An 8,626-nucleotide genomic window follows, 5' to 3' on the forward strand; every position below is an offset into this window, starting at 1 on the left:
TTTCCTGGCTAGATTATGGTTCTGTTCCTAAGCAGCTGTCCTTGATGCTGCTCTACCCAAAGAAAAGTGGGGGTGGGTAGTGGCAAAAGGGAGGCTTTGACACTAGGCTTATCTGGATTTTATAGGGCCATACATATGCCCCTAGGGAATTTATTATTTAACCTCGCGGAGCTTCCTTTGCTCATCTGAGAACAGACTTAGCAGCTATCTTACAGGGATTTTGTGAGAATTAGAAATAATACATGCAAACCACATTAAATTACTATAATCACAGAGCACATCAGGAGAAGGAGAAGTCGGGATGAACTGAGAGAGTAGCATTGACATACACATATTACCATGTGTGTAAAATAGCCAGTGGGGAGCTGCAGTATAATACAGGGAGTTCAACTCAATGTTTTGTGAAAACCTAGAGGGGTGGGATGGGATGGGGGTGGCGGGGGAGGTTCAGGAGGGAGGGGACATATGTGTACTTGTGGCTGATTCGCATTGTTGTATGGTAGAAGCCAACACAACATTGTAAAGTAATTATCCTCCAATTAAAAATAAATATAAGGACTTCCCTAGTGGTCAAGTGGCTAAGACCCTGCACTCCTAATGCAGGCGACCCAGGTTCAATCCCTGGTCAGAGATCTAGATCCCACATGCTGCAACTAAGACCCAGTACAGCCAAATAAGTAAGTTAAATTTTTAAAAAGTGAAACTTGCTCCATAGTGTCCAACTCTCTGCAACCCCGTGAACTATACACTCCATGGAATTCTCCAGGCCAGAACACTGGAGTGGGTAGCTTTTCCCTTCTCCAGGGGATCTTCCCAACCCAGGGAATCAAACCCAGGTCTCCCACATTGTAGGCGGATTCTTTACCAGCTGAGCCACCAGGGAAGCCCAAGAATACAGGAGTGGGTAGCCTATTCCTTCTCCAGGGGATCTTCCCGACCAAGAATCAAACCAGGGTCTCCTGTGTTGCAAGCAGATTCTTTACCAGCTGAGTTGCCAGGGAAGCCCAAAATAAAAAATAAACATACATTAAAAAAAAATAAATTACTACAATCCTAATTGATCTAAAATACCTCTTCGAGTGATTTTAAGGAACAATTAAAATAAACCCTGAGACAGAGCTTTGTGGACTATAAAATTATTAAGCTAATTTTTAATAAGCATGACCTGGATTACATTTTTCTTTTTATATGATATGACCAACGTAGACTCCAAAGATAACTCCACTGATTACCACTGATATGCTCCAATATCCAGGCTTTCAGAATATCTGTGCTCAAAACTGTTAGAATGAATTCACTTAAAAGCCAACCAATAAAACTGGTTGAACTCTATGTCATAATTCAGACTTTTATCTAAATAGCACCAAACACTAGTTCAACCTAATATCTCTATTTTTATGTTGTTTTTTGTTGTTGTTGTTCGTTTGTTTGCATCATGGACACAGAGCTTTACTGTTCCCACTTTTCAAGCCTTGAGAAATGCTATCAAAGGCAAGAGAGACTGGGGCAGAGTCCCCATCTAAATCACAGCCTCCACCTCAAGCCAGCTCCATATGTTTCCCAGCACCATCTGCAATCCTTGGGTTTCTAGACACGGCTTCCTGCTCCTTATCCTGCCAGGGCCATTCGGGAGAAAGCAAACCCACTGCAGAGCTACTCACTGTTCAACCACCAGAGGGTCCCACAGCATCGGCTAGGAAGCAAGGACACACCCTCTCCAGTACAATCTCCACAAGCTCGGATCTCCCCAGGGCCTCACAGCAGCTTCCCCTAGCTGCTTCCAGCCCCGAAACAGGATTGCCTGGAAACCCCAGAGCTCCTTGCCCGCTAATATTGTTGAGGCGTCAGTTTATACCAAGTAGCCAGCTTCTCACAAGGGGTTTGTGTCACCAGGGGGTCCCACAGAGTCACACTTCTGTGGGGCTGAGAACCCCCAAGTCACATTTCAGTATCATCTATGAGCAGAGAGTATCTGGGGCCTAAATAACTTTCCCTTCCATAGCGCCCCCAGAACCTCCGTCTGGAACACCACTTCCTCACAAGTCTCAATAAAGAAAAGGTAACTGCACGTGAGACTGGCAGACTTCAGTCCACCTTGCAGAATTCTCCCCCAACTCCAAGCATTCTTGGGATCCAGACAACCTGGTGTTGTGTTCTGGCCTGGTTACTTAACTCAAAGTATAGCATCCTTTTTTCTTCTTCCTTTGAAGAGATCTGGAAAATCAAAGCCCCTAATGATTAGAAGATTGAAGAGAAAGGCTATAATTCCCAGGTTTTTCTCTACTGGTTGCCCCAGTACATAACACAGGCAGACCCACAAGCGTGTGACTTATTTTTATTAAGGTTTTATTAAGGTCTCTGTTTTGAGTGATTAAAAACATCCTGGACTTCAGCTTGACCCAAGCTGAGTGTACAGTCAGATGTTTTGCAGAAAGTTTTCACTTTGGTCTCAGGTTCAAGTTTTCACTCAGGTCTCAGGATCTGTTAACAAAATAAGCCACTTACTATATACAAATAAATAATATCAATATTTACTAGAGAATTATCTAGCTTACTTTCAATATACTAAAAGAAAAGAGAAATAGAAACAGCACAGGATACATCACCAAATTGGGTTTTAACCAACATCCAGACTTAAACAGTGCTGGGAAGTCCCCTGATAGCACATCTGGAGTCCCGATTAGGAGAAGGTCCCGGCAGCTTGTCCACTCTGTAGGTAGGACTTCAAAGACTGGAGTTCAGGGTTCCCACTTATAATGCCAGGACACAGACTGATATCATCATCAACCTGTGAGCAAATTGCAGCTCTGGATTCATATTAATGCTGTTTGTTTTGTCGTGTAAAACTTGGAATGCTGTTAAGTCCACGGCATGGTTGGCCAGACCGCCTCCAAGGGTTCAACAGTCTCAGTCCCCTATCTTTATCTTATCTGGTCTTCCCTGGTGGCTCAGACAGTAAAGAATCTGCCTCCGAGGCAGGAGACCTGGTTGGATCCCTAGTGAAGGAAATGGCAGCCCACTCCAATCTTGCCTGGAAAATTCCAAGGACAGAAGAGCCTGGTGGGCTACAGTTCATGGTGGTCACAAAAAGCCAGTCAGGACTGAGCGACTTTCACTTTTCAATGTTGTTAAGCCCAGGGTATGGTTGGCCTGAAGCAAGGTCAGAGGACTGCTCTTCTTTGTCTCTGAAGCCTGAACAAGACTATCTTTTTAATTTACCTAACATCAGGCCACTCCTGCTAGAGGGCATTCATTCAGTTCAGTTCAGTCGCTCAGTCATGTCCAATTCTTTGCAACCCCATGGACTGCAGCATGACAGGCTTTCCTGTCCATCACTAACTCCTGGAGCTTGCACAAACTCATATCCATCAAGTTGGTGATGCCATCCAACCATCTCCTTCTCCTCCTGCCTTCAATCTTTCCCAGCATCAAGGTCTTTTCCAATAAGTCAGTTCTTTGCATCAGGTGGCCAAAGTATTGATTGGAGTTTCAGCTTCAGCATCAGTCCTTCCAATGAATACTCAGGACTGATTTCCTTTAGGAGGAAAGACCTCTTTGCTGGAGGGCAAGTCCTCTGAAAACCATCACCTTGATCAGCTCAGAGACAACAGTGCTACAGCCGGCTGGCTCCTGCTTGTCAACCATCCTGGTGCATTTCAGGTTTTGTACTTATAGAAGAATTGATGTTGCTTATGAAATTTCCATGCCTTCCAGGGTTTCTAGTGTGATACCATACATGAATAATATCCTGCTGAGGGGCTCAGCAGACCTGTATTTGAAGAAAGTTTCAAGGGGTCCTGCGTTCAGAGACATGTAGATCTGGAATCTCCAGGGCTTCCTTTGAAACTCTTCCATAACCTCACTTCTTAGACTGCCTTATGATTCTCTCATTCTTCCATCACAAAAGACCATCATTTCTGAGTCATTTCATCATCCTCTGGCCCTGGACTTTCTAGTGTGAGGAGTTCCTTTTGTAGGTTGTTAGGTAGTTGTTAGGTAGGTTGTTGGGACTGCAAGGAGATCAAACCAGTCAATGCTAAAGGAAATCGGTCCTGAATATTCATTGGAAGGACTGATGCTGAAGCTGAAACTCCAATACTTTGACCACCTGATGCAAAGAACTGACTCATTGGAAAAGACCTTGTTGCTGGGAAAGATTGAAGGCAGGAGGAAAAGGGGCAGACAGAGGATGAGATGGTTGGATGGTATCACCAACTCGATGGATATGAATTTGAGCAAGCTTCAGGAGTTGGTGATGGACAGGGACACCTGGCGTGCTGCAATCCATGGAGTCGCAAAGAGTCAGACATGACCGAGCTGCTGAACTGAACTCAACTGAACTGAGATAGTCCTTCTCTTCTGAGCTTGTGCTAATAAGTTATAATAAACTTTATGTATATATGAAAAAATAAAGAGACTGGATATATTCAGGAAAATAATTTAAAATAATTAAAAGATCTTGAGAGGTTGGCTCCTACCTTCAGGATGGCTGCACACAAATCAATTCGTATCATATTAACCCACCCCTCAGGGAAGGAATTTGAAGTCTACTTCATGGGTGAGGAAACAGAAAGCATGGAGACTTACTTGCCCACGGCCCAAAGCAATCATGCAGCACAGCCAGATTTCAACACAAGTCTGTCTGGTTCTAACTCATCCTCCGCTTAATAATAATTACAGTTAACAGGAGTGTGGCACTTACGATGTGCCAGGCACTCTGCTAAGTATTTACTCATTTATAGTCACAATATTTCTAGGAGGCTGGGATTTCTTTTGAGTCTATTTTCCAGATGAGAGAACTGAGATTTGGAAAGGTTGCTGACATGTTCAAGATCACAAAGCTAATGAGCGGCAGAGAAAATATGATTCACTGCCCAAGCCTGTGTTCTTAACCCCTATGTTATGTAGCCAAACTGACTCTCTCAATGTCCAATTCCCCTCCCCCATGCTCCTCTTGCTGCAGGCACACTAGCAGATTTCAATTCCCATCTCAGACCAAACTCCTCCCCACGTTCCAGCCTTTAGATATGCTTTTTCTCCACCCAGAAAGCCTCCTCCTGGTCCCTCCCCTATTTGCAACTGTAGTTCCTTTTCTTCTGAGTTCAAATGTCCCCCCCTTCAGTGAAGTCTTCCCTGACTTTCTACTTCAATTATTCTCTCACTAAGCCCCTTGTTTTTCCCAACAAGACACTCATTCAGTTAGTCAGTTCAGTCATTCAGTTTCAATTTCACCTCACAACTTACCAAAGTTTTATATTAGTTTCATTTTACCTGTATTTTATTTGCCTTTCCCACTAGAATGAAAGGCCCATGAGGGCAGAAATTTGCCTGTCTAGTTCCTGACATGTCTCCAGTCAGGAACATTCGAGATATTAATAGGTGCTTTATAAGTATTTAACAGATTATAATCATTAGAATTTGCAGTTAACCTATAGAAGAAAGCAGATGGTTTCCAACCTCAAGCTAAGAGTTCTCTTGTGTTAAAAATAATAATAATGTCCTTCCCTGGTGGGGCAGTGGATAAGAATCCAACTGCCAATGCAGGGTACATGGGTTCAGTCCCTGGTCCTGGAAAATCCTACATGCAGTAGAGCAACTAAGCACGAATGTCACAACTATTGAGCCTGTGCTCTAGAGCCTGGGAACCCCAACTACTGAAGCCCACGAGCCCTAAAGCCTATGCTCGCCAACAAGAGAAACCACCGAAATGAGAAGCCCTCACTCTGCAACAAAGAGTAGCCCCTGCTCTCCACAACTAGAGAAAAGCCCATGCAGCAATGAAGACCCAGCACAGCCAAAAATAAATAAGTAAAATTATTTTAATAATAATAAGGGACTCCCTTGGTTGGGGCAGTGAATAAGAATCTGCTTGCCAATGCAGGGAACACAGGTTCAATCCCTGGTCCGGGAAGATCCCACATGCCTCGGCACAACTGAGCCCATGTGCCACAAGTACTGAGCCCGTGCTCTAGAGCCCAAGAGCTGCAACTACTGAGCCTGCACACCACAACTACTGAAGCCTGCATGCTCCAGGTCCCACGAGCCACAAATAATGAGCCCCTAATGCTGCAACTACTGAAGTTCATGCGCCTAGAGCCTGTGCACTGCCACAAGAGAAGCCACCACAATGAGAAGCCCGTGCTCTGCAACTAGAGAGTAGCCCCTGGTGTCCACAACTAGAGAAAAAGCCCGCATGTAGCAACTGAGACCCAGCTCAACCAAAAATAGTAAATAAAGTAGTGTGTACCTGTCAAATAAATAAATTTACAAAAACAAAATAATAATAATACAGAACTTCAGCTTCTGCTGCTCCAAGAGATACGTTAGGATAGGAAGCACAGCCTTGGTGGAGTCCTCCCAGTGTCCCAGAAGGAAGTCTCAAAGATGTTTGCCCACAGTTCCCACAGGAGAGACCTCGGGCCACAGAACAGCCCTGCTTGGCCTCCTTAAAGCTTCTCTGCCGGGAGGGATCACAAAGAAGCTGATCTGCTGTCTGAAAACTGCTGCATGCCAGGGCCAAACAGATGCCTTCATTCTTTGTCATCACCCCAGAAGATGAGTATCTATCCCTATTTTAACTGTTAGGAGACTCAGGTTCTGAACAGTGAATGACTTCTCCCCAGAGGTGAGATGACTTCCCCAGAGCCACTCGACTGGTAAGCCATTCTTTGGTGGTTCCTTGTTACCTTTAGAAACGAGCTCCAAATTCTTTAGCAATAACCAAGCAGGACCCTATAGGGCTTTCCTGGGACAGACCCCCTTCCCGCCCCCGTGTCCTCTGCCTGCCTCATGTTTGTAAAATAGCTGTCGTCTCCCAGGCCTCCCCTGAGTCACAAAAGCCTGGTTCAAGAATTGAGGATTGAAAGGACATGAACACGTACTGGCAAAAACAGTGGTTGGGGCAGGAGAACTGATAAGAAGTTAAACAGTAAGTCAGCCATATGACACTCACAGAATCTTTAGTTCCTCTCTGAAGTACCTTGATAACAGTATCTGATGCACATTTCCTGAGCTGTTTTACAGATACTGAAACCCGCCCCCTCCCCTCCACCCCACCACAATGAGAGGCATTAGCTGCTTGATGACCATGAGCACTGTAGCCCCCAGACCTACTGGAACCCAAGGACTGATAATGTTAATCCCTGTGACATGGCCCTATTACCTCACCGTCAAACAAGCAAAGAATTGTGCACAAGCCAATCACACAGCCTGTGACTCCCCGCCCTCACCGTGTCTTTAAACCTGCTTCCCTGACCGCTCTACAGCACAGGGAGCTCAACTTGGTGCTCTGTGATGACCTAGAGGGGTGGATGGGGGAAGGTGGGAGGGAGGCTCAAGAGGGAGGGAATATATGTACACACATAGCCAATTCACGTTGTTGTATAGCAAAAACCAACACGTCGTAAAGCAATTATACTCCAACTAAAAGTAAAATTAAAAAAAAAAATGCTTCCCTGAAACCCATGGTAGAGTTCAGGTTTTTTGAGGATTAGCTGCCCTGGATTCCTTGTTTGAAACCTTTCAATAAATGCTACACTTTTCTCTGCTACAACCTGGGATTAGCAGATTGACTTTACTACACATGGGCAAACAGATCCAAGTCTGGTTCAATAACAAGCAAGCAAACGAGGTGCCCCCAGAAATGCGCCTCCTCTTGGGACTCACCCCCCTCCAAGGCCCTCAGGGACTTTGCATTCTCCCCATGCAGGGACAGTTCTTGGAACAAACAGGATACCTCACAACTCCATGCCCTGGCACATGCTTCTCCCTCCTATCTGCCCCCACAGAATGTGGCTAGACCCTACTTGTCCTTTAAGATCCATGTAAACAAAGAAAAAGGACAGAGTCTGATAGGAATCTTTCCTAAGAAAATAAACGTGTGGGCAAAGCTATTTATTCAAAAGTAGACCTTTTATATTTAATTATTACTTATGACAGGATAACACTGCTAACAACCTAAATGTCAAAAATATGGGAAATGTTGAATAAATTATATTCCCCTATTTAGGGTAGACTAGTAAAGCCACGGGCTTCCCTCATAGCTCAGCTGGTAAAGAATCTGCCTGCAATGCAGGAAACCCCAGTTTGATTCCTAGGTCAAGAAGATCTGCTGGAGAAGGGATAGGCTACCCACTCCTGTATTCTTGGGCTTCCCTTGTGGCTCAGCTGATAAAGAATCTGCTTGCAATGCGAGAGACCTGGATTCAATTCCTGGGTTAGGAAGACCCCCTGGAGAAGAGAAAGGCTACCCACTCCAGTATTCTGGCCTGGAGAATTCCATGGACTATAAAGAGTTGGACATGACTGAATGACTTTCACTTTCACTTTCGTAAAGCCACACAGCGGAGGTGGGGGGAAGGCGGAGGTCTGTTGTTTTATTTTATTTTTTTTCCCAGCTGCTCAGCATGTGGGATTTTAGTTCCCTGACCAGGGATCAAACATGTGACCCCCGCACTGGAAGTGCAGAGTCTTATCCACTGGACCACCAGGAAAGTTCCTGTTGTTTTGTTTGTTTTGGGGGTTGCTAGCAAAAAGTCTTGACCAGGCAACTGTAAACTGATAGTTCTCAACTGAACTGCTGTAGAGGACTGGTGTGACTCCTTCCTAGGGCTCCATAATTGATGAA

Source organism: Cervus elaphus, chromosome 20 (assembly GCF_910594005.1).
Source record: "Cervus elaphus chromosome 20, mCerEla1.1, whole genome shotgun sequence".
Classification (NCBI taxonomy): Eukaryota; Metazoa; Chordata; class Mammalia; order Artiodactyla; family Cervidae; genus Cervus; species Cervus elaphus.